General features: G+C 40.1%; 1 protein-coding gene across 6 annotated transcripts in view; it reads right to left on the reverse strand.

Moving 5' to 3' along the window:
• SOX5 (SRY-box 5) overlaps positions 1-25,513 on the reverse strand; it is a 1,171,960-nt gene that overhangs the window by 978,601 nt on the left and 167,846 nt on the right. For all 6 annotated transcript variants that reach the window (XM_027541542.1, XM_027541545.1, XM_027541540.1 and 3 more), the window contains exon 2: positions 24,877-24,957. The gene's annotated coding sequence lies outside the window, so the exon portion shown is untranslated. The remainder of the gene's footprint in view (positions 1-24,876; positions 24,958-25,513) is intronic.

The following is a 25,513-nucleotide window of genomic DNA, read 5'->3' on the forward strand; positions in this document are numbered from 1 at the left end:
TGCAACCCCATAGATGGCAGCCCATCAGGCTTCCCCGTCCCTGGGATTCTCCAGGCAAGAAGAACACTGGAGTGGGTTGCCATTTCCTTCTCCAGTGCATGAAAGTGAAAAGTGAAAGTGAAGTCGCTCAGTCATGTCCGACTCTTCGCGACCCCAAGGACTTCAGCCTACCAGGCTCCTCCGCCCATGGGATTTTCCAGGCAAGAGTACTGGAGTGGGTTGCCATTGCCTTCTCCGATATATGGCTTCTAGTTTCTCCATATCCTCACCAACACTTGTGATTATATCTGTATTTTATATTGTAGCTGTCTTAGTGCATGTTAAGTGGTATCTTACTGTGGTCTTGGTTTTTTAAAAATTCTATTTATATCCTTATAACGACTACCTTTATTAAATTCTCCTCAAATCATTTAAGTCCATCATGTTTCCTGCCAGACCCTGAATGACTCAAAGGCTAATCATTTTCCATATTTTTGAAGGTTGTTTTGAATCCTCTTCAAGTTTTTTCTTCAAGCTAAACAACTCCTCTTTATATGAACTCTGTTTCCAGATTACTTATCCCCCTAACCCACTAGCGTTAGACATTAAATTACCAGTGTCCTTCAAATTATTTCACCCATGAGTGACATATATGAGCTGACCAGTATACATTTTACCAGATGATTATCTCATTGCTCATGGACACTATATTCCTTCTATCAATGCTGTTAAAGATGACAATACCTCTTGTTTGAGCAGTTAAGTCCTACCATTGGCTTATACGAAATATAAAATCAACCAGATGATCTTGATAATGTACTATCTATTCAGAGAGATTTAAAAACTAAATGGAGAATTACTTTAACACTATTAAATTTCATCACTTTAAGTTTTAGCCAACATCAAGCTTATCACTGACTTCTGAGTCATTTGCTTCACAGCAGCAAATGAGATAAAATGGGCTAACATGCCAAATGTTTCTTTGCCAGAAAAGGCAATCAAAGCATTAGTTTCCTCTCTTTCTTCATCTAAGCTCTTAATGAAAATAATAAAAGAGGATAAGCCAAGAAATACAATGAGTGGCACCTGACTATAGAGCTCTCTTTAGGTTGATAACTATATACTAATCTATATCTTTTACATATGGTTCTTCAACTGCTCATTCATATTACCACTCTGTCAAGCAAACTAATTTCCTTTCTCTCAAAATTTTATAAGATATTATGAAACTACATTTTATAAAAGATGATAACTGACAATAGGGTAGCTCTATTAAAAAAAAACATTACGGTAATTTTGTACAGTTGGCTCTTAGAGAACCCATACTGACTTCTTGTGAACACTGTTTTCCTTCTATGTTCAGAAATGATCTACCTTATAACACAATCTAAGATTTTACTGCAATCCTTAAAACATAACATTTTAAAAATATAAACTTTTCTTCCATTTTAAATTCAGGCTAACATTTAGTCATCTTGAGTCTTCTAAACATCTTGTCTTCTTGTCTTCTGTGTCAAATTTTACCAAAAGTGGGTTTTGTAAAACAATATCTAAATAGTAACCACTCCCATCATCGTATACCTCCTTCCCCAATAGGTATAATTATGGGCACTCTGATAATTTAATATTTGAGATTAAAAAATCTAAATATGTATCAGCCTGGCTTGTTCTCCTTTCTGGACCCCCAAGAACCAACATACAAACCTTCAGCTAGGACTATTCATAGTATATGAAATCTATACCTTTTGGTTGCTTCTCATTAACTCTACTACTGTGTCTCTAGTCCAAGCCAGGAGCACATCTAACTGAACTGCCAAAATTATTTCCCCAGTGACCTCTCTACTTCCATTTTTGTCCTTCTTCATCTACTCTCCACCCAACAGCCAAAGCAGACTTTCAAAAATGCACATCTGACCAAGTCACTGCCTCACTTACACCAGCTTCTCATCACATTTAGAATGAAATGTCCATTGACAGATGAATGGATAAAGATGTGGTACATAAAAGCAATGGAATATTCCTCAGCCGTAAAAAGTGACAGAACCGGGTCATTTGTAGAAATGTGGATAGACCTAAAGACTGTTGCGAAGTAAATCAGAAGGAGAAAAACAAATATCATATATTAATGCATATATGTGGAATCTAGAAAAATGGTACAGATGAACCTATTGGCAGGGCAGGAACAGTGATGCAGACACGGAGAATGGACACGTAGACTTGGTGGGAAGAGGAGAGTTAGACAAACTGGGACAGTAGCACCGACATAGCCTCACTATCCTGTGGAAAATAGATAGCCGGTGGGAAGCTGCTGTAAAGCACCGGGAGCTCAGCTCAGTGTTCTGTGATGACCTAGATGGGTGGAATGGCGGAGGAGGGGATATATGTATACCCATAGGTGATTCAGTTCACTGTACAGCAGAAAGTAACACAACACTGTAAAACAATTATCCTCCAATAAGAAAAATTCAAGTAACCTGCCCCCTGCCTTCCTCTCCAACTCCATCTCCCTAACGTTCCCTCCCACGCTCACCATCCACCACCTGCTTAACTACATTAGGTTTTTTGCTGTTCCCAGAAATTAACAAGCTCAGTGTCTCTTCTGGGACCTTACTTTTGCCATCTCCTCTCCCTAAAGTCTCCCCACATGTCCTTACATGACTTCTCATCCCTCAGGTATCGTGTCATCTCCTCAGAGAACTCTGCCTGCTCTCTTTATCTACAATAACACTTTCAGTCTTACTCTCTACTCTACTGTATTTCCTTCATTCAGTTTATCACTGTCTTGAAGTATTGTACATTTATTTGTTTATTTCTATCTCCACCTTTAGAATCTAAGTACTTTTGAAGCAGGGCTTTTTCTATCTTGTTCACCAATCCACAATCAGCTGCCTGTAATAATAACCAACACCTAGTGAGCCCCCAAAACACATTTTTTAAATAAATTGAATAAGAATCCCCAAGGAACAAATCTAATAATATAAATTCTGATCTTGGTAGAAACCAGGAGAAACACGCAGGGCTGAGAGCAGTTTTGGTAAATCTTCCCATCACACTATGCTACAAGATACCCACATGAGAGCACAGTCCTCGTTCACAAACTCCATCAATCAAGAGACCAACAGGTCTGGTCTGAAGCCGCCGATATCAGGGAACCGCAGCACACAAGAGCCTTCAATCTCCAATGTGGTCCATAAGTATTTTTTTCCCCTATCTCAGCCACCACTCTCCCAATTATAATAAATGAATAAAGTAGATTGAAGCTAAGGAAAAATAAAGCAAAATTAGAAGCTGGCAAAAAGCAAACCCATTGCCTGGGGCAGCCTGGGGCTGACGGATGATGACAGCTAGCAGACAAATCCTGTTCCCCATTCTAAATTCTGTCTACTAAACAAATTAGCAAGCTCATCAATATCTGCACGGCATTTACCTTCTGCGGCAACAGCTGCTGCAGAATCACGATGCTGACTTTTGGGGTTGTGGTCTGGCCGATGGGACGCATTCATTGGCCAAGCAGGGTCGGAGATGACAGAAAGACAACCCAATATTATAGGAGACAGTGTGTCAAGGGCTTGGAGGATAAACAGCTTGAGAGTCCCCCTACTGAATCTACTACTTGCCCCTGCCCCTCCCCCAACAGCTAGATGTTTACATGATGAGATGTGAAAAGTTCATTCTTGTGCTAGTAATTAAATGTAAAACTTATAATAAAGACATTAAGTAATTAAAAAGAAACTTGTGACATCCGTAATCTTGTATCTGGACAATGCTTTAAAACATGATTGTTTTCATGAAAACATGATCATTTTCATTCAGTGTAGAGATTATATTCTAAAATGGCAAAAATCTTCTCTTTTAAAAAAAAATATGACATTATACTGTCTTCTATTGTAGCATAAGAGAAACTTTGTGCCTCATCTTCAAAGAAGAAGCGATAAGACCAAACACAAGATATGCACACATGTTCAGTCTTGTCCGACTCAGCGACCCCATGTACTACAGTCCACGTGGATCCTCTGTTTATGGAATTTTCCAGGCAAGAATACTGGATTGGGCTGCCATGACCTCCTCCAGGGGATCTTGACCCAAGGACTGAGGCCACATCCCCTGCAACTCCTACACTGCAGGCAGATTCTCCACCTACTAAACCACCCGGGAAGCCCAAATGCAACATATACAATACAATAAATACATCTTACCCTAAAAGTTTCAAATGAAAACAGCAAAGGAGGAAAGAAAGGGCTTTTATGATTAATTTTACAGGCAATGTTTTCCATGCACTTACATGAAGTTAAGGATAGCAAAATATTCTTAAAAACATCCTGCACTGAGAAAACATAAAACTATGAGTGGCTTAGTTAATGATACACAATAGCATTTCAGAACTCAGACTCTGACCACCATTAATTCATTAGGGGAAAGGTAACTGGAAGAAATGGCACCCCACTCCAGTACTCTTGCCTGGAAAATCCCATGGATGGAGGAGCCTGGTGGGCTGCAGTCCATGGGGTCTCCAAGAGTCGGACACGACTGAGCGACTTCACTTTCACTTTTCACTTTCACGCATTGGAGAAGGAAATGGCAACCCACTCCAGTGTTCTTGCCTGGAGAATCCCAGGGACAGGGGAGCCCAGTGGGCTGCCATCTATGGGGTCTCACAGAGTAGGACACAACTGAAGTGACTTAGCAGCAGCAACTGGAAGAAAATGGAAGACAGCAGACTGCCTGAATCTATGCCCAAGCATTTTCTCATTAGAGTCCTGAAATTCTTCAAAGTGTGTTTTATCACTTACAACCAGGGAAACCCTGCAACTCTTCTGGCAAACCATACCCCTTCACACTAAGTGACAAAAAAGGGTAGAAACATCAGAGAAATGTCTGTCGAGAGAAGACAAGCCTGTTCTCACCTGAGAAAGAAAAAAAGAAGGTCATCAAGACTCTTCCTATAGCTGAGCGAACCCCAGACACAGGACAGAGAATGCCAGGTACATATCAGCTTCCCACTCACTGTTGCTAAACTCTACTGATTTCAATAATCTGCACAGAGGCTGCCTCCCAAGTCTTATTTGTGTAGGCACCTCCCTCCTCCCATGTAACTCAGTCAGTAAAGAATCTGCCTACAATGCAGGAGACCTGGGTTCGATTCCTGGGTCAGGAAGATCCTCTGGAGAAGGAAATGGAAACTCACTCTAGTATTCTTGCCTTGAGAATCCTATGGACAGAGGAACCTGGTAGGTTCCCAGTCCATGGGGTTGCAAGAGTCAGACACAACTTAGCCACTAAACCACCACCTCCCTCCCACAATGGCATTGCCATTCCCAGCCAACACCTGTTGACTGTCGAAACCAAACAGAAGAAGTGGCTACTACTGGGGAGAGATGTGAAGGTTCTTGACATTTGAAGAGATGAGCCCAGGGCAGGTGTGGTTATTCCTACCTCTCCTCTGCTCTCAGGCATTGGGTAGTGATGTTGTTTAATCACCAAGTCGTGTCCAAATCTTTGTGACCCCATGGTCTGTAGCCCACTAGGCTCCTCAGTTCAGTCACTCAATCACGTCTGACTCTTGCAACCCCATGAATCGCAGCATGCCAGGCCTCCCTGTCCATCGCCAATTCCCAGAGTTCACCCAAACTCATGTGTATTGAGTCGGTGATGCCATCCAGCTATCTCATCCTCTGTCGTCCCCTTCTCCTCCTGCCCCCAATCCCTACAAGCATCAGAGTCTTTTCCAATGAGTCAACTCTTTGCACGAGGTGGCCAAAGTACTGGAGTTTCAGCCTCAGCATCAGTCCTTCCAATAAACACCCAGGACTGGTTGGTCTCCTTTAGGATGGACTGGTTGGATCTCCTTGAAGTCCAAGGGACTCTCAAGAGTCTTCTCCAACACCACAGCTCAAAAGCATCAATTCTTCAGCGCTCAGCTTTCTTCACAGTCCAACTCTCACATCCATACATGACCACTGGAAAAACTATAGCCTTGACTAGACGGACCTGTGTTGACAAAGTGATTCCTCTGCTCTTTAATATGCTATCTAGGTTGGTCATAACTTTCCTTCCAAGAAGTAAGCGTCTTTTAATTTCATGGCTACAATCACCATCTGCAGTGATTTTGGAGCCCAAAATATAAAGTCAGCCACTCTTTCCACTGTTTCCCCATCTATTTCCCATGAAGTGATGGGACCGGATGCCATGATCTTGGTTTTCTGAATGTTGAGCTTTAAGCCAACTTTTTCACTCTCCTCTTTCATTTTCATCAAGAGGCTTTTTAGTTCCTCTTCACTTTCTGCCATAAGGGTGGTGTCATCAGAATATCTGAGGTTATTGATATTTCTCCCGGCAATCTTGATTCCAGCTTGTGCTTCTTCCAGCCCAGCGTTTCTCGTGATGTACTCTGCATATAAGTTAAATAAGCAGGGTGACAATATACAGCCTTGACATACTCCTTTTCCTATTTGGAACCAGTCTGTTGTTTCATGTCCAGTTCTAACTGTTGCTTCCTGATCTGCATACAGGTTTCTCAAGAGGCAGGTCAGGTGGTCTGGTATCCCCATCTCTTTCAGAATTTTCCACAGTTTATTGTGATCCAAACAGTCAAAGACTTTGGCATAGTCGATAAAGCAGAAATAGACGTTTTTTCTGGAACTCTCTTGCTTTTTCAATGATTCAGCAGATATTGGCTCTTTTGTCCGTGCCAATTTCTTTGGCAAAAGTGGGTTGCCATACCTATTTTATTAAGGCATTCACCAAGTTGTACAATTGGCATTTATACAAATGGCAATAACCCGATCAGACTTGAGAAAACATGTGTAAGTCTTTTGTGGACACGTCTGGAATAGTAAGTACCTGTAAGAGCTGATCAATGCCCATGAAGGTATGAGCAAGAGGGTGTCCTCTTGTTCACATTTCCCTGAAGTTAAAAATGACTATGTAAACACAGTAAATGTGCATTACGGCAAACAGCAAAAATAGTATTTTTATTTTTCCACCATCATGAATTCTTACTGGCTTTCTATAGAAGTCTAAAGTATTTTTTTCCAAATTACAACAGACGTTTTCACTGGATAGTGGGCTTCCAGAGGTCAGAAACAATCTTTTCTCCTCTAAAATAAAGCTTGATGATCTTACGGATTCTCAGTAAAGGCTTGTTGATTAATGAGTATTCTACTAAGGCCAACTAGATACTGATGATCCTCCCACTTTTCTTCCCGTCACTCGCTGTACCTTTCCTTAAAATGAAACTTGTTTTTACATGATCAGGCCCTTTCTTCTTCCATAAATAAGAGCTTTATCTAAAATGTACCACTACAGGGGTGGAGACTACATGGATATTCACTCAGGCACAGAGACTGGAGGATGAAAACAGATAACACAGAACTGGATTTTTTTTTTTGAGGGAGAGGGGTCCCACACTGAGTGGCATGTGGGATCTTAGATCCCCAACCAGGGATCAAACCCATAATTCCTGCATTGGAAGTGCAGTCTTCCAAGTGGAGAGTCAACCACTGGATCCCCAGGGAAGTTCCAATAACTGGAGGGTGTTTTTATTTTTAGAATTTTATTTTATTTTTTAATTTTATTTTACTTTATTTTTTAACTTTACAATATTGTATTGGTTTTTCCATTTTTAAAAAAAAGAGCTACTACCATCTTGTCAGCAGCCTCAGGTCTTTGGAACCCAGAAGCCACAAGTCAGTATCTGGTATCAGTCTTCTAGCAGGCTTAATCAAGGGAAATTTTAAAATAGTCATTTTAGAGATGAGAGCATTAATGATGACTCAAAGGAAGTAGAAATGATCAGCAAAAAAAAAAAAAAAATTCTTTCCCTTTTGCACTCTGACTTTTCTGTGTGATGTCAAGTGTATGAGCAAGTTCTCTGGGTCTTACTTTCCTTATCTGTGAAGCTGCTGGATAAACCACTGAACTTCATTAACTGTCAATAATCCTAATAGGATTAAAGTGAAATATTTCTACATTTTGTGACCCTTAAAAGCCCCAGAGGGTGCCTAGCATGTGAAATAACACTATAGCATCCTCTTTATGGAAATAAACTATCAATAATGTGTATTCAGAACTGCTACTCCCTCATTCCCTATTCTGGGGCACTGGAAAGAAGTACCCTGTGTTATTTTGAGGACCCTGACAGGCTGGTACCTTGTCACACTCCTGCTTCTAATCTTTTAGAACTCTCAATCTGAAACACTCTTTCAAACAGGCATTTCCTGGGTACCACTAGCACGGACATCAAACCTTCAGTTCAAAGGTCACATCTCTCTCCCACTCCCCTGCCGTCTGTGTCTGGCCTGACCTCACCGAACGAAATGCCCTCTTTATCTCAAACAAGTATAGGCTGCTATGAGAAGGAGTCTAGAGAGGGAGATTATTGGTTGCAATTGTTTGAAAGATTCTAATAATTGCAAGCAAGGGATCCATCCTCTCGTGTCACATAAGTTGGAAAATGGGTCAGACATAATGCATTTGGTTAAGTGTCTAAACTGAAAAGGTGCTATTTTATTTTAAATGGCATAGTCTTTACAAAGGCTAAGGTTACTGGTGCAATGCTCTCTCATTTTAAAATGTATCAGGGACATGCCCTCTGAGGGTCAGGCTTTCATTTGTGGATGTTAATTCTCAGCTGCCTGCTTCTCGTCCTTCATTGTACCCTGTGTCTTAGCTGGGCACGCTCCTGACTCCCTGCGCTATCCAGACGGTCCATGTAAATAGTGTTTATGTTAAGGAAGTCATGTTCAGTGTGACTGGAGCACACAGAAACTGATGTTGTTGTCACTTTAGATTAAGCTCTTATTTTAGTACAGGAGGCAATTGGAGCAGGCAGCTGAGTGGCCGAATGAAATATTCAGCTCATTTCATTTAGAGCTGCCCGGTTTCCATTGTTCATGCTGGCAAGTCTGGTTAACCCTGTCGGTGCTGGCACATAGCAGCCCCCGACTCACTCACACACTCTCCAGCTAACACATTTTAGGTCATCCATCAACACATCTAGAAGTAATCTAGTGCAATAGGTAGGCACAGTCACCCCTGGACGCATCGTGATGAACTCCTGTCCATTTGGGTGCCCCAAATGAATGCTTTCAAAGGGGGATGTATGTGCACAGAGTGTAAATTTCCAGTTACAACTGGGAAATGGGTGAGCACTGAGATGCTTAGGACACCAGGTTTTCTTTTTTTGAGTCAGCTAAACTGTTAAAATGAAATAATGTGTTTACCAAGAGAAGATGTTGGGCTTTAAGTCCTGGGAACATGTTAAGTACTGCCCTGAGACAAGGAGCTGTTGAAAACACAGGTAGACACCAGCATCATCCCTAAACCAAGGCCCTGCTGTTGCTGCTGCTAGGTCACTTCAGTCGTGTCCGACTCTGTGAGACCCCATAGACGGCAGCCCACCAGGCTCCCCCGTCCCTGAGATTCTCCAGGCAAGAACACTGGAGTGGGTTGCCATTTCCTTCTCCAATGCATGAAAGTGAAAAGTGAAAGTGAAGTCGCTCAGTTGTGTCTGACTCTTAGTGACCCCATGGACTTCAGCCTACCAGGCTCCTCTGCCCATGGGATTTTCCAGGCAAGAGTACTGGAGTGAGGTGCCATTGCCTTCTCCGAACCAATGCCCTAGCTACATAAATTATTGTTTGAAATGTACTATTTGGAAGGACTTGTGAATAGAGAGTCTTAATAATAACACTTTGCTACTTTCCTGGGAGTGCTGATTGTGTCCTGGCCATTTTTTAGAATTTAAGGCATCTGTTTAGAGACTCTCCCACCAATACAGAATAATTCAGCCCAACCAAAAAAATCAGCTTTTTTCTCCCTCTCCCCATCTCTCCTTCCCTCCCTCTCTCTCTTCCTGTCCTTACACATTCTCCTTCCTCCTCCTCTATCCTTCCTTTTCTGCACAACTTAAATCAGAAAAGGTGGTTGAGGGACATGATACAGTAAATATCATTTTCCTATATCAAGTCTCTGGTTAAGTTTTTCACCCATAAGAAAATGCTTTTAAAGTGAATGACCATCATTTCAAGATCCTGGGAGAATAGAAATTCTTCCTAGCTACAACTTACTGATATTACTTTATGTTCATATAAAGTACCAGTCATCAATGAACAGAAATAACTAATTGCTACTATGGAGTCTGACTCAACTCCAAAAACACAGTGAAGGATAAATACACACTAGGCTCTGTGCTGGGCTAACAGTCACTTTAAACTTCATGGTATCTAAATATTTGATAATTATTCTGTAGATCCAGGTTTTCTGGAGCCTGAAAGCTTATGTGATTTTAGAAAGAGAAAACAAATTGAAATGTTTAACATGAAAGTGAATATTTAGTTACAATGGAAAAATCCTAACAAATTAGTACTTGAAAACGCTGAGATGTATCACAAACATCACAAAATCTGGGGAGAAAACACATAATACTCATATTAATTAACTCCCTGACCGTATTTCTCTAATGCTTTTCTCTCCCACAGTTGTTAGCTGCATATTCTGATTGCCTCTTTGTAAATATTACTTTCTATAGAGAAAATGGAAAGATAATCCATTCTTTTATCTAGTGTGCTTACTTAAATTTTATCTTTAAATTCTTATTGAATTTTCTTTTACTTATTTACTTATTTGCTGAGAAGCATGTGGGATCTCAGTCCCCTGACCAGGATCGAACCTGCACCCCTTGTATTGGAAGCACAGAGTCTTAACCACTGTACCCCCAGGGTAGTCCTTTAAATTGTATTTTTAACTATTCATAATTGTGATTCAGAAAACATGCAACCGCACAATGCAAGATGCTTGCTGCCTATATTACTGCTATAAGTTTGTACCCTAAAAACGCAGATATTTGAGAAATTCTACTTATGCAATATTCATCAAAAAAGAAAAATTACACAGTGCATTAACAATACTACGAACTGCATTAGTCATTAAATTCCTAACAGGAGAGAACTTCTATTGTGACTAAGCATTGAAACAAACCAAAATCCAAACTGTTTATAACATTATACATCTAGTAACAAGAAAGGTTCTCCATAGGGTAGCTTCTGGCTCTATACGTTTCAAATCTAGTTACAGTAGATGTCAGGACTGTAGAACGTGTCCATAGGATAATACGGCCTCTGTTTCCTTACTTGTGTGTCACATGGCTCCAGCAAATTGGCAAAGTGGAACATCATCAATAATGTCACTATACATGGAAGAGTAACATAACTATGTCCCATTTAATTTAAAATCACTGTATCACCAGCTTGATCCCCCTTTGGTAGACCCCCACTACCACCACCTTGGAGAAGGAAATGGCAACCCACTCCAGGATTCTTGCCTAGAGAATTCCATGGACAGATTAGCCTGGCAGGCTACAGTCTATGGGGTTGCAAAGAGTTGGACACGACTGAGTGACTAACACCACCACCAAAATAAAGCCGTTATCTCTCCAACGTCTTCACAAAACAGAAAAGGAATGGGGGGAGGTTAAAGTGAAGGCACTGGTCATAAACGATTGCAGTGAAAATAGCTTAGATTGCAAATTTTACAAAATATATGGTTCTTTGAATACATGGCCTATACAGCATCTCCAAGCCTGGGAAAGAACTCATAGGAATGAAGGGCCCTGAAGCTTAGTTTTCCCTCTAGTGAAATAATTTAGTTCTTTTCTGATTGAACAAATTTTTAAAATAATAAATATCAGATATTTGTCAATAATTGTAATTATAAGTATCTATTAAAGGAATCTTATTTTAAGACATAGAGTCCAATTGGTAATTAACAATAATTGAAGAATTCAAAAAAATACAAGAGAATGGTATTTGGAGAAAATTTTGTTTTTGGAATTATAAAACTGTTAGTACCAATTTTCTAAAAAAACAAAGACCTTCTGCGTCTAAAGTATAAACAAAATGTGGCATTAAACAAAAAAAAATTTTTTAATTGCCACATATTTCAGCTGCTAAAAAACAAGATAGCTGTTGAGAAGAGCATGCTGAGTTAGCCACTGGCAGGAAAACTGAGGAAATGCACATTTGGAACTCTGTTTTCCAAAAAGCCTATGGAATTAAATAAGAGAAGAAAGCAAATCCAAAATTTAATTTTGATAGAATTTTCTCCTCTGCTGACTCTCAGAAACATACAAATTGCAATCTTATAACACATTATCTCTAAAAACTGCAAATACCTTATGTGTGTTATATAAACAGTTACAGCATATTTTTCCATTAAACAAAATATTAAATCAAAACATTCTATGTACTCATAATATTAAAAAAGGTTTCTATATTTTTAATATAAGGTTTTCATAGTGAGTTCATTCATTTGAATTATCTTTGAATATGCATTAGAAAGATACTAATTCTGCACACTCACATTGACTAAAAAGATAAAACATAAACTTGGAGTCCAATGATCAATTCTTAAATCCAATGCATAACTCAGCATGTTCATTAAAGCAACTAAACTTAACTAAAGTTTTCACAGACTCCTCAAACTATTCATTAAGAGTTTAAGGGAAAATTGATCTTAGATTTAGGAACCAAATTCCATTTGAAACTTTTGAGATGGATGCCCCAATCTTTAAAGTGGGTGAAATGATCGGCTTGTTAGCTTTTCAAACTTCCATGCCTTTCTAGTTTTCTTTTCTTTCTTCCTCCTCCTCTATTTTCTTGAAACCATAGGAACTGGGTGGCCCTGCCACAAAATTCTTAGCAAATGAAATGTGAATTAAAAAAAAATATATTTCAAGACATCAAGTTTTTGAGGGAGGGTAGAAGAAGAATTAAGACGTTTTTAGAAAGTTGCTGAAGAATAGCAAAGCTAAAACCAAAGCACAAACTCTCAACAGTTAGAAGAAGCAGAACTTACTGAACAGAACCAACTATATTCAACTCAAAGTCAACAACAGGGAACATTCAAAGTCATTTCAATACATATACCAACAGACCAAATTCTTAGCACATGAAATGTGAATTATAAAAAAAAAATATTTCAAGACATGAAGTTTTAAGGGAGGGTAGAAGAAGAATTAAGACGTTTTTAGAAAGTTGCTGAACAATAGCAAAGCTAAAACCAAAGCACAAACTCTCAAAGGTTAGAAGAAGCAGATGTTAATGAACAGTACAAATTATAGTCAACTCAAAGTCAACAACAGGGAACATTCAAAGTCATTCCAATACATATACCAACAGACCAAATTTGTACCTGCCAAGTCTAGTTTCCTGTTTCACTTCTCTGGTATCTTAATCTAAACAGACAAAATGCTTCATTGCAATAGTATGGCTACCCAGATATATCCTAACTTCCATTTGCTATAAAGAAAAAAACAGCCAACCCATTCACATGTAACACACACACACACACACACACACACACACACACATGCGTGCATTTTGATGAGTTTTTCTAAGTTGTAAATTTCCAGAGGTTCAAATAACATATGCAACAGACATGAAACTTATTATCAGACAAAATATTTTAACAAAGCCTAAAGACTCTGATGCTGGGAGGGATTGGGGTCAGGAGGAAAAGGGGACGACAGAGGATGAGATGGCTGGATGGCATCACCGACTCGATGGACGTTGAGTTTGAGTGAACTCCGGGAGTTGGTGATGGACAGGGAAGCCTGGCGTGCTGTGATTCATGAGGTCGCAAAGAGTCAGACACGACTGAGCGACTGAACTGAACTGAAAAATGACACAAATGTCATTGTCTAAACCAGGAGTATGGCCTGTGATCCAAATCAAGCTCACTAACTTTGAAATAAGAATGGTTTAATGAAAGAACATTTATAATCAATTTGATGACAGAGAACATTACCACTAAACTGCAACTAGGTGCAATGTCTCTGCTCTCAAAAACAAATACAGTTTTTCTCATTATTATACTTCTATATTAAAAGTTTACTCAATCATTGTATTTTGAACTATGTCAATAAAATATTTTTGGAAAAAATTTTTCCTGCTCTTAAAGAGGTTACATAATATCCTCAATTTCACCTGCTAGCCTAAAAATCTAGAATATTTACTATCTGGTCCTTATAAGAAAAGGCTTGCAGATACTTAGTCTATCTAAAACAATCTAATCTACAAAATTGTTTTAGCCTCATCTATTCCAGCTCTTATAACATGGGTATGTATGCATGCATTTAGAGTGCACAGTATCAGTTCAGTTCAGTTCAGTCGCTCAGTTGCGTCCAACTCTTTGTGGCCCCATGAATCGCAGCACGTATTATAACTACTCTCATAAAAGACTTACAACTATCTCCTGTGTGTGTGCTTAGTTGCTCAGTCCCGTCCCACTCTTTGTGACCCTTTGGACTATGGCCTGCTAGGCTACTCTAAGCATGGGTATTTTTAGGCGAGAATACTGGAATGGGTTGGCATTTTCTCCTCGATGGGATCTTCCTGACCCTCCCAACTACCTCCTAATGCTCCCTAAATCATTACCAGGAAAAGACCACAATAACTACCCCTGAAAAGTAGACTTCTATGGAGAGTTCACAATTACAGATCACATTTATCTCATCTTCATAGTAAAATGAAAAAGAAGCACTGATTTTACCCTATAATTTAGTTTCAAAAAAAATAAAATTATAATGTCCAATGTTAGTGGAAGTGAAGACCAAAAAATCCATTTCTATATCAGCTATAGCAGTGTTGGATGGCACAGTCTATCTGGAAAGTCTATCTAGTAACAGATAACAAAATGTATTAAAATACTTACACAATTTGATATGGTAAATAAACTTTTGTGAATTCAAAAATATGAAAACATACATAAAGATGTTCAATAAACCATTACTTGCAACTGTGACATGATGTTACCATTTTTTTTCTTATCAATACCCCGACTATCCATCAAGTTATAGCAGGGAGAAATCTTGGCCCTATTCTTTCCTGCACACTAGGAGCCGATAATTTCCGCCCCTTAGTCTTCCACATCTTTTCTACTTCATCTCTACAGCTACTATGTTGGTTTAAGAACTTGCTATCCTCTTCTGGATTCCTGCAGTATCATCTTGGGACTAGATCTGGAAAATGAGATCTAAGCTTATACAATTTGGGGACCCTTTAAAGAAAAAGAAGGTAAATCTGTAAATGCAAAAGGTGTGTCACCAATGCTTCTATGAGAGAGGTTTAACAGAGGGGTGGTAATATAGAAATAGAAGTACTCGTAATCAGCTGGAGCTAAAAGCTCATACTTTTGGCAAATTTTATGAAAACACAGGACCACAAGAATACATTTTGGAGTCTCCACCAAAACTGCTAGAGGTCCTTGCAAGCCAGGTGGGGTTTTTTTTTTCTTTTTTCTTTTTTTTTTTTTAAGCTTTTTGGTATATCTGACCCCTTACCAAACACTTAGTTCTTGAAGCTTGCAATTTCTAAGCCACCCATCCCATCATATTGCTGATAATCAATTTTTCTAAAATGCAATTCTAAACATATTCCTGCCCCATTTGTAAACCCTTCTTGCCAAAAGGATAATTAGTACAAAGCACTCCATGATATCACCTCCACCTACTTCTCCAACTTCATTTTCTAGACATGCTGCATTATTTACAGTTCCTTATGATGGTATTTCAGTCATACCATACCTTAGCAAATGTTCCTGCCTCTAACTGTAATGTATTTTCTTCTCTTTTCTGGCTAAAAGATTTCTTCTTTTTTTCTGTTAAAATTCTTTACAAATCTGAAACTAGAGTTGAAAGCAATTTCTTTGGCCCATTCTCCTCCAGCTTTGTACTTAGCACACATTACAAGGACTTATCATGGTCTGTTTTCCCTAATAAATTACAGTCTCCTTCAAGGTGGAACCCTTGGCCTAGCCATCTTTATTTCCCAAGTGCCTGCATTAAGCACTCAGTAATCCTCAGCTGAACAAATGAATAGAAAAGGAAGAGAAGCAAATATACTAAAAGGTTACTATTATTGCTTGTGGTTATTGGTATTGTTAGTAATTTTTTACCCTCATTTTAAAACATTTTTGCTATTTGGCTATATTTGTTTAAAATAAAATAAATAAATAAAATATAAATATAAAATAAAATTTTTATTAGAGGTTTCTTCTGATTTTCATTAGATCTCGTATCTAATTCTCTTAATTCTCTGCACACCTGTGCCAGGCTTATTTAGAGGGCCAACAGTCTACCTTACTTGAAATAATGTTTAGATTCCTATAAACAATTAGCTAAATAAGTATCATTAGTGCAGCTTCATTAAAGCATATTTTTCTTAAATATTTCTCAGTACACATATTTCTCAGTAAGTGAGCATCTATTAGAGTTTTGGCAAGAAAAATCTTAAAATGGACTTATTTCCATAGGTATATATTTCAAGCACTAACGGAAAGGAATAATAAAAATGTTTTGCCATCTGGAATAAAACAGCTCTAAATACTACAAGACTCAAATTATGTTCATATTCATGAAGACACATTTCCGAATCACTACTATAATTCCTATCTTCCACATAAGATGCACTAAAGAATTGTTTTTATAAGGAAAATATCCAAAACAATCTGATAATTTTCCTAAATATAACCCTCATTGAAGTTGAATATATTTTAGTAAAGCTATCATTATCATTATCCAGTAAATGCCTGCAGGAACTTCAGAGCAAACATTTTATTCATTTTCTTTTGCATGATCTAAATATGTTATTTATTACACACTGTTTAACTATGCTCTACATGAAACAGACCACGTACACGTGGCATATGTAGATACGAATACAGGTCAAGAACACAAACTGCAAACCACAGGTCACAGGAATAACATCACCAAACTCACACTGACACCCTTTTAGTAGTTCCAGATCCAGGTGAATTCTTCACAATCTATACCTCTAGTTCAAGTACAAATTCATTTTCTAGTCCAGAGTATTACAGTTTTAGATTGAACCTCTTCACAAACCTGTTCCTTTATGTAAGGTATAAAGTGTAAAGTTACTCCTTTGTGTAAGCTGTAAGGTTATTACAAGTTCATGAGATAGTTTGACCTATGTCTTAGTCTGAGCTCCTTCTTTGGGTGGATCCATGCCCCAGCCAATCTGATGGGTTGTTTAAAGGAAAACTAGCATTCTCCTCTTTGCAGAGGACTGCGTGCAAAAGTTGCCTGAGATGAACTGTGGTACAGCAGAAAGAGCTCAGCTAGAGAGTCACAATGTCATGGCGTGGAATCTCCACAATGGCATTTCAAGGGCTGTGTGACTTTCAAGTTATTGAACCTCTTTGAACCCTAGTGTTATGGGCTGAATGGTGTCCCCCTCCACTCCAAATTCACATGATAAAGTCCTAACTCCAGGTATCTCAGTCTGACATTTGTTTGCCCTTTTTTTTTTCTTTTTATTTTTTAAACACTATTATTTTTCTCATTAACAGACTTTATTTCTGTCTTAGGTTTATGAAAAAATTGAAAAAAAACATAAAAAGTTCTCAAATACTCCCTTCTCCCCACCCTCAGTTTACCCTGTTATTAACATCTTACACTGGTATGATACTTTTTTTTTTTCCACAGTTGATGAACCAATACTGAAATGATTATTAACTAAAGTCCATTGTTTACATTTGAGTTCTTCTTTTGTGTTGCACGCCTCTGTGTACTTTGACAAATACAGAATGGCATGTCTCCACCATTACAGTATCATGTTCAATTCAGTTCAATCGCTCAGAAGCCCCATGGCACCCACGATAGTACCCTTGCTTGGTACATCCCATGGACAGAAGAGCCTGGTGTGCTACAGTCCATGGGGTCATAAGAGTTGGGCACAATTTACTGACTAAATTAATTATTTGTACTTCTCTGGTGGCTCAGCTGGTAAAGAATCCACCTGCAATGCAAGAGACCTGGATTTGATCCCTGGGTTAGGAAGATCCTATATAGGATTAGGGCCCAGACTAATGACCTCATCTTTGCATAACTAATTATATATGCAATGGTCTACTTTTAAATGTCCCAGTGATACTAATTCTATACTAACTGATCCACAAAACAGAATCATAGGGAACACTTCCAAACTCATTCTATGATGCTAGCATTCAGTTCAGTTCAGTTCAGTGGCTCAGTCGTGTCCGACTCTTTGCGACCCCATGAATCGCAGCACGCCAGGCCTCCCTATCCATCACCAACTCCCGGAGTTCACTGAGACTCACGTCCATCGAGTCAGTGATGCCATCCAGCCATCTCATCCTCTGTCTTCCCCTTCTCCTCCTGCCCCCAATCCCTCCCAGCATCAGAGTCTTTTTCAATGAGTCAACTCTTCGCAAGAGGTGGCCAAAGTACTGGAGTTTCAGCTTTAGCATCATTCCTTCCAAAGAAATCCCAGGGCTGATCTCCTTCAGAATGGACTGGTTGGATCTCCTTGCAGTCCAAGGGACTCTCAAGAGTCTTCTCCAACACCACAGTTCAAAAGCATCAATTCTTCAGCGCTCAGCCTTCTTCACAGTCCAACTCTCACATCCATACATGACCACAGGAAAAACCATAGCCTTGACTAGACGAACCTTTGTTGGCAAAGTAATGTCTCTGCTTTTGAATATGCTGTCTAGGTTGGTCATAACTTTCCTTCCAAGGAGTAAGCATCTTTTAATTTCATGGATGCAGTCACCATCTGCAGTGATTTTGGAGTATCATGTATGATATGATAAAGCTTAACTGCCATAAAAACCCCGTGTTCCATGTATTCATTCTTCCCTTTGTTTCTCCTTTCTCTACCTCTGTAGTTTAGGTAATATAAATGATCCTGTGTTTTTAATTTCAAATTCCATTTGTTCATGTGGTATATGGGAAATCGATTTACTTTTGTATATTAGTCTAATGTAGAAGCAAGACTTATCCAGGAGTCTTTTTATAAATTATTTTGAATTTTCTACATAGACAATTATTTAGCCTGTCAACAGTTTCATTTTTCTCTTTCCCTATCCAAGAAGTGAAGTCGCTCGGTCGCGTCAAACTCTTTGCGACTCCATGGCCTATACAGTCCATGGAATTCTCCAGGCCAGAATATTGGAGTGGGCAGCCTTTCCCTTCTCCAGGGGATCTTCCCAACCCAGGGATCAAACTAGGTTTCCCACATTGCAGGCGGATTCTTTACCAGCTGAGCCACAAGGGAAGCCCCTTCCCCATCTGTGTGTATACATACATATTTTTTCTTCTCTTAATATATTAGCTAGGAATTTCCAGTATGATGTTGAATAGGAGTGGTAAGAGGAGACATCACTGTCATATCCCAGAGTGACAGGAGAAGGAATCTAGTTTCTCATCATGGAGTATGCTTTTAACTGTAGGTTTCTCTATTCCTAGATGCTTGAAAGTTTATCATGAATGCATGTTGGATTATGTGATAATGCTTTTCTTATCTATTGTTATAATAATATGATTTTTCTTCTTTCAGTTCAGTTCAGTCATTCAGTCGTGTCCAACTCTTTGTGACCCCATGAACCACAGCACGCCAGGCCTCCCTATCCATCACCAACTGCCAGAGTCTACTCAAACCCATGTCCATTGAGTTGGTGATGCCATCCAACCATCTTGCCTCTGTCGTCCCCTTCTTCTCCTGCCCTCAATCTTTCACAGCATCAGCGTCTTTTCAAATGAGTCAGCTCTTCGCATCAGGTGACCAAAGGACTGGAGTTTCAGCTTCAACATCAGTCCTTCAATGAACACCCAGGACTGATCTCCTTTAGGATGGACTGGTTGGATCTCCTTGCAGTCCAAGGGACTCTCAAGAATCTTCTCCCAGACCACAATTTAAAAGCATCAATTCTTCTGCACTCAGCTTTCTTTATAGTCCAACTCTCACATCCATACATGATTAGATTTTTTTTCTTTAGCTATTAATATGATAGACTATAGCAATTGATTTTTGAATGATGAATGAGAGTTGCATATTTGGGATAAATCCTGTTTGATCATGGTGCATATTTTTTGTATACAATACTGGATTCAACTGCTAGATATTTTGCCTACTTTTGATATTAGGCTAATTCTTTGCCAACAAAGGTCTGTCTAGTCAAGGCTATGGTTTTTCCAGTGTTCATGTATGGATGTGAGTGTTGGACTGTGAAGAAAGCTAGCTTCTCCAGGGGATATTCCCTACCCAGGGAATGAACCTAGGTCTCCTGCATTGCAGGCAAATTCTTTACCAACTGAGCCACCAGGGAAATCCAATCCTATATAACTGGTTTTATACAGCTAAACTAAACTACAACAGCTAGCTTCCTCAAATGTTAAATCCTTACTATAAAGGATGCAGTGCCATTATATGGATTTAAACCCACAACACAGATATTCAAAAAAGGGTAGGCAATATTTTTTATCACACAGGATGTAACATTTGAGGTATTTCATTTCCTTGAATCTTACTTCTTTCTCCATTCAGTCAGACAAGTTGCTAAATTATTGGCAAGAACTGGGAGATTAGGATTGACATACACACACACACACACACACATATACACACACACATACATACACACACACTACTATCTATTTCACACAATGTATAAAATAGAAAACTAATGAGAACCTACTGTAGAGCAATAAAACTCTACTCACTGCTCTATCTTGATCTAAATGAGAAGGATATCTGAAAAGGAGGGGATATATATATATATATACAGCTGATTTACTTTGCTGTACAGCAGAAACTAACACAGCATTGTAAAGCAACTATATTCTAATAAAAATTTTTTTTAAAAAAAAGAAAAGAAAATCGTTGGCAGAGGAGGGAAGCATGGGGGATATAGGGGTGTCAATTACTGAATTTTGAGTTTCAAAAGTCTAAGACTGTCTGAGAAATTAGAATGACTCTCATGCATTGAAAATAGACTTAAAAGAGATCCTCCTATTTACTGAGGTAAAATCGTATTTAGATACTTTTGAGTGGAAGATAAGGTAGTCAAGCCATGTACAGATATTAGTGAATCTCAAAGCAAGCTGCCACTGGGGTGGCTAAACCTTTATCCCTCCCCCAACCACTCTCACTCTTCCTGCTGCTGCCTAGTCGCTTCAGTTGTGTCTGATTCTGTGGGACCATACAGACTACAGCACACCAGGCTCCTCCGTCCATGGGATTCTCTAGGCAAGAGTACTAGAGTGGCTTGCATGTCCTCCTGCAGGGGATCTTCATGACCCAGTGATCGAACCTGGGTCTTCTGCATTGCAGGTAGAGTCTTTACCACTGAGACACCAGGGAAGCCTCTAACTCTTCCTCAGATCAGATCAGATCACTCACTCAGTCATGTCCAACTCTTTGTGACCCTATGAATCGCAGCACGCCAGGCCTCCCTGTCCATCACCAACTCCCGGAGTTCACTCAGACTCATGTCCATCGAGTCAGTGATGCCATCCAGCCATCTCATCCTCTGTCGTCCCCTTCTCCTCCTGCCCCCAATCCCTCCCAGCATCAGAGTCTTTTCCAATGAGTCAACTCTTGGCATGAGGTTGCCAAAGCACTGGAGTTTCAGCTTCAGCATCATTCCTTCCAAAGAAATCCCAGGGCTGATCTCCTTCAGAATGGACTGGTTGGATCTCCTTGCAGTCCAAGGGACTCTCAAGAGTCTTCTCCAACACCACAGTTCAAAAGCATCAATTCTTCAGCGCTAGCTTTCTTCAAAGTCCAACACTCACATCCATACATGAACACTGGAAAAACCATAGCCTTGACTAGACGAACCTTTGTTGGCAAAGTAATGTCTCTGCTTTTGAATATGCTATCTAGGTTGATCATAACTTTCCTTCCAAGGAGTAAGCGTCTTTTAATTTCATGGATGCAGTCACCATCCGTAGTGATTTTGGAGCCCAAAAAAATAAAGTCTGACACTATTTCCACTGTTTCCCCATCTATTTCCCATGAAGTGATGGGACCAGATGCCATGATCTTCGTTTCCTGAATGTTGAGCTTTAAGCCAACTTTTTATTCTCCACTTTCACCTTCATCAAGAGGCTTTTTAGTTCCTCTTCACTTTCTGCCATAAGGGTGGTGTCATCTGCATATTTGAGGTTATTGATATTTCTCCCGGCAATCTTGATTCCAGCTTGTGTTTCTTCCAGTCCAGCGTTTCTCATGATGTACTCTGCATATAAGTTAAATAAACAGGGTGACAATATACAGCCTTGACGAACTCCTTTTCCTATTTGGAACCAGTCTGTTGTTCTATGTCCAGTTCTAACTGTTGCTTCCTGACCTGCATACAAATTTCTCAAGAGGCAGATCAGGTGGTCTGGTATTCCCATCTCTTTCAGAATTGTCCACAGTTTATTGTGATCCACATAGTCAAAGGCTTTGGCATAGTCAATAAAGCAGAAATAGATGTTTTTCTGGAACTCTCTTGCTTTGTCCATGATCCAGCGGATGTTGGCAATTTAATCTCTGGTTCCTCTGCCTTTTCTAAAACCCGCTTGAACATCAGGAAGTTCACAGTTCACATATTGCTGAAGCCTGGCCTGGAGGATTTTAAGCATTATCTTACTAGTGTGTGAGATGAGTGGAATTGTGCGGTAGTTTGAGCATTCTTTGGCATTGCCTTTCTTTGGGATTCGAATGAAAACTGACCTTTTCCAGTCCTGTGGCCACTGCTGAGTTTTCCAAATTTGCTGGCATATTGAGAGCAGCACTTTCACAGCATCATCTTTCAGGACCTGGAACAGCTCAACTGGAATTCCATCACCTCCACTAGCTTTGTTCGTGATGCTTTCTAAGGCCCACTTGACTTCACATTCCAGGATGTCTGGCTCTAGGTCAGTGATCACACCTAGTGGAGCTTAAATGATCAGATGTTAAACTAGGAGATTCAATTAAGGCACCTTCATTGAACAGGCATGAAATTCCAAAGAAAAGGGCTAGACCAAAACCAAAAATTTTTTAAAGTCCTAAGAACTGGCTGCATGCGTAGTAAGTCATTTCAGTCACGTCCAACTCTTTGCAACCCTATGGACTGCTAGGCTCCTCTGTTCATGGGATTTCCCAGGCAAGAACACTGAAACGGGTTGCCACGCCCTCCTCCAGGGGATCTTCTGAGATCTCTTTTGTCTCCTGCATCGGCAGGCAAGTTCTTTAACACTGGGAAGAACAGGTTGGATGGCTCTAAAACCCAACAAGACAACATAAAGGATCAAAAGAACAGAGGTGAGGAGAAGCATTATGGAATGGTTCTTGGATTGAGCTGCTGCCCTGTGACAAGCCCCACCTCACTGAAGCAGGGGGGCTAGAAGGGGCTATTTTCTCTCTCAGGTCTTTAGGGAGGCCTCAAAAGAACAGTTTAGATAGCATGGATGTGCCCCCTGGAGCTTAGGAAACCTGACAGATTGCAGACTGGCTCCCACCTTGGGAATCTCGAGGACAAGGAGGAGGTAAGGAACGGCTCAGTAATTTGAGAAGTACCCTTCAGCCCTTGGAGGTTCACGAGATGTGTGTTTTCGTGATGCAGGTGTGAGCCGAGGGTGACAGAGCCAGCCTGAAGCCCAAGATGGCCACCTGGAAGTATTCTTTATATACTCAACATGAGTTCATGTGGGCTGGACTAGCCGAAAACCAGGAGATGAGTAGGGAGTGGACAGCTACAGGAGAAGCCCTGTCCAAGCCAGGAGAGTTAAAGACAAATGGGCCAGCAGGGGAGCCACCAAAGTCCCCCCAAAGTAGCCCAATGACTCTCAGTTTTAAACATCTGCCAGGCCCTGAAAGCTGGAGACAGGTTAACATGGTACCTGTTCACATAAAAAACATCGCTAAGCCACTCATTTCCTTTTCTTTCCCTTGTTTCAATCCCTTAGGATTTAGCGATAGCAGCCAGCAAATGGGGGAGGAGGTGACAGATAGAGAAAGAAAACAGCACACCCTCTCCCTCTGCAAGAGCCCAATCCAAATATGGACCTCAGAGAGGGGATGAGAGATGATTTGATATTAAATGAACTTGCAAGCTACTATTATAGCCTGAGATCGGACCATTCTAATTTCTGAATGTAGACAATGTTTGTGATTTAAAATGTAGATAGAAATTTTTTAAATCTAAGAGTAATCTTACCAGGTATGGAGCCTACTTGAGGCCTAAATTTCATGCAAAGGCAAGAGAATATCCACTTCCCTTTTCCCAGTGCATTTTAAAGAAACAACAGGAAAAAAAATGTAAATTGTGTTTAGATTGATTTCCTAAGTTGTGCTGTTCAAAATATTTTAACAGGGTTGTTCAGTTGCTCAGTCATGTCCATCTCTTTGCAACTGCATGGACGGCAGCACGCCAGCCTTCCCTGTCCTTCACTATCTCTTAGAGTTTGCTCAAACTCATATCCACTGAGTCGATGATGCCATCCAACCATCTCATACTCTGTTGCCCCCCTTCTCCTCCTGCCCTCAATCTTTGCTAAATATGATGGTATAAAATAATGGCAGATGGAATGGATTTTCTTTCTTGGATGAGGTCTGGACCTTTGAAATGACTAAGTGATATATCGCAGGTGGACCTGACCAGGTCTGCCAAGGACTGCCTGGAGTAGCATGACCAGGAGCAATAGAACAAGGCCCAGGGGCTTCACAGTGTCATGCAAGGAGCACAGAGCTCTATGCCACCCCAGAGACTTTCTTCTGGTTCAGCAGCAGCACACCATCATGCATCCAGGGAGTATCTGGAAGAAGCCAAGAGAAGGAAAGGAAAAGATGCTCAAAGAAAGATCAAGGTGTGCCTCAGCAGTGGCTCATGAGTGCTGATGCAGGATAAGAGGACAACCATGACTCGTGGAGAGATGAGAGCATAGGAGCAGATATGTCACCCCTCACCTTCAAAATCTTACCTAGAATTAGGATGCAACCTCAAATTGCTTCCACGTGGCCAGACGAAGGGTTAATATATAATTTGGATCTAACTGTAGAAAATAAAACAAGTTACATTCCTTGCACACTCAGTTGTGTAGACACATACCTGCCACGCGTGGTGAAGCTTGTCCAACACTTCTAAAGATCCTCTTGAAGTGTGTCTTTACACCGTGGATGATTAAGAAGCCTACAAGAGAATCAGAGCTAAGTCACTTAGAGGCAGTTTCTTGGGGTGAGGAGGTTGACTCTTAATTTTTGCTGTGTGGGGAAATGCCAGTGGATGGGATTCAACTGAGCCTGACAGACTACACAACATCCACTACTACAGAACTCTTAAATTCCATCTAGAACATTATAGATCCATCAGCAGAAGGAAAAAAATAGAATGAACCAGCTTGTTTCGTCTGATTTTGAAAATCAAATGTTCCAAATCCCAGGAGAAAACATAGGAAAGGGGAGGAAATGGGGAACTTGAAGTTTCTATCCTAAAAACTCTGAAATTTTTAAAAGCATCAAGTCCATTTCTAATGAGAAAGTGAAAGTAGCTCAGTCGTGTCTGACTCTGAGACTCCATGGACCGTAGCCTGCCAGGCTCCTCTGTCCATGGAATTCTCCAAGCCAGAATACTGGAGTAGGTAGTCATTCCCTTCTCCAGGGGATCTTCCCAACCCAGGGATCAAACCCAGGTTTCCTGCATTGCAGGTGGATTCTTGACCATCTGAACCACCAGGGAAGCCCAAGAA

This window comes from Bos indicus x Bos taurus, chromosome 5 (assembly GCF_003369695.1).
Source record: "Bos indicus x Bos taurus breed Angus x Brahman F1 hybrid chromosome 5, Bos_hybrid_MaternalHap_v2.0, whole genome shotgun sequence".
Classification (NCBI taxonomy): Eukaryota; Metazoa; Chordata; class Mammalia; order Artiodactyla; family Bovidae; genus Bos; species Bos indicus x Bos taurus.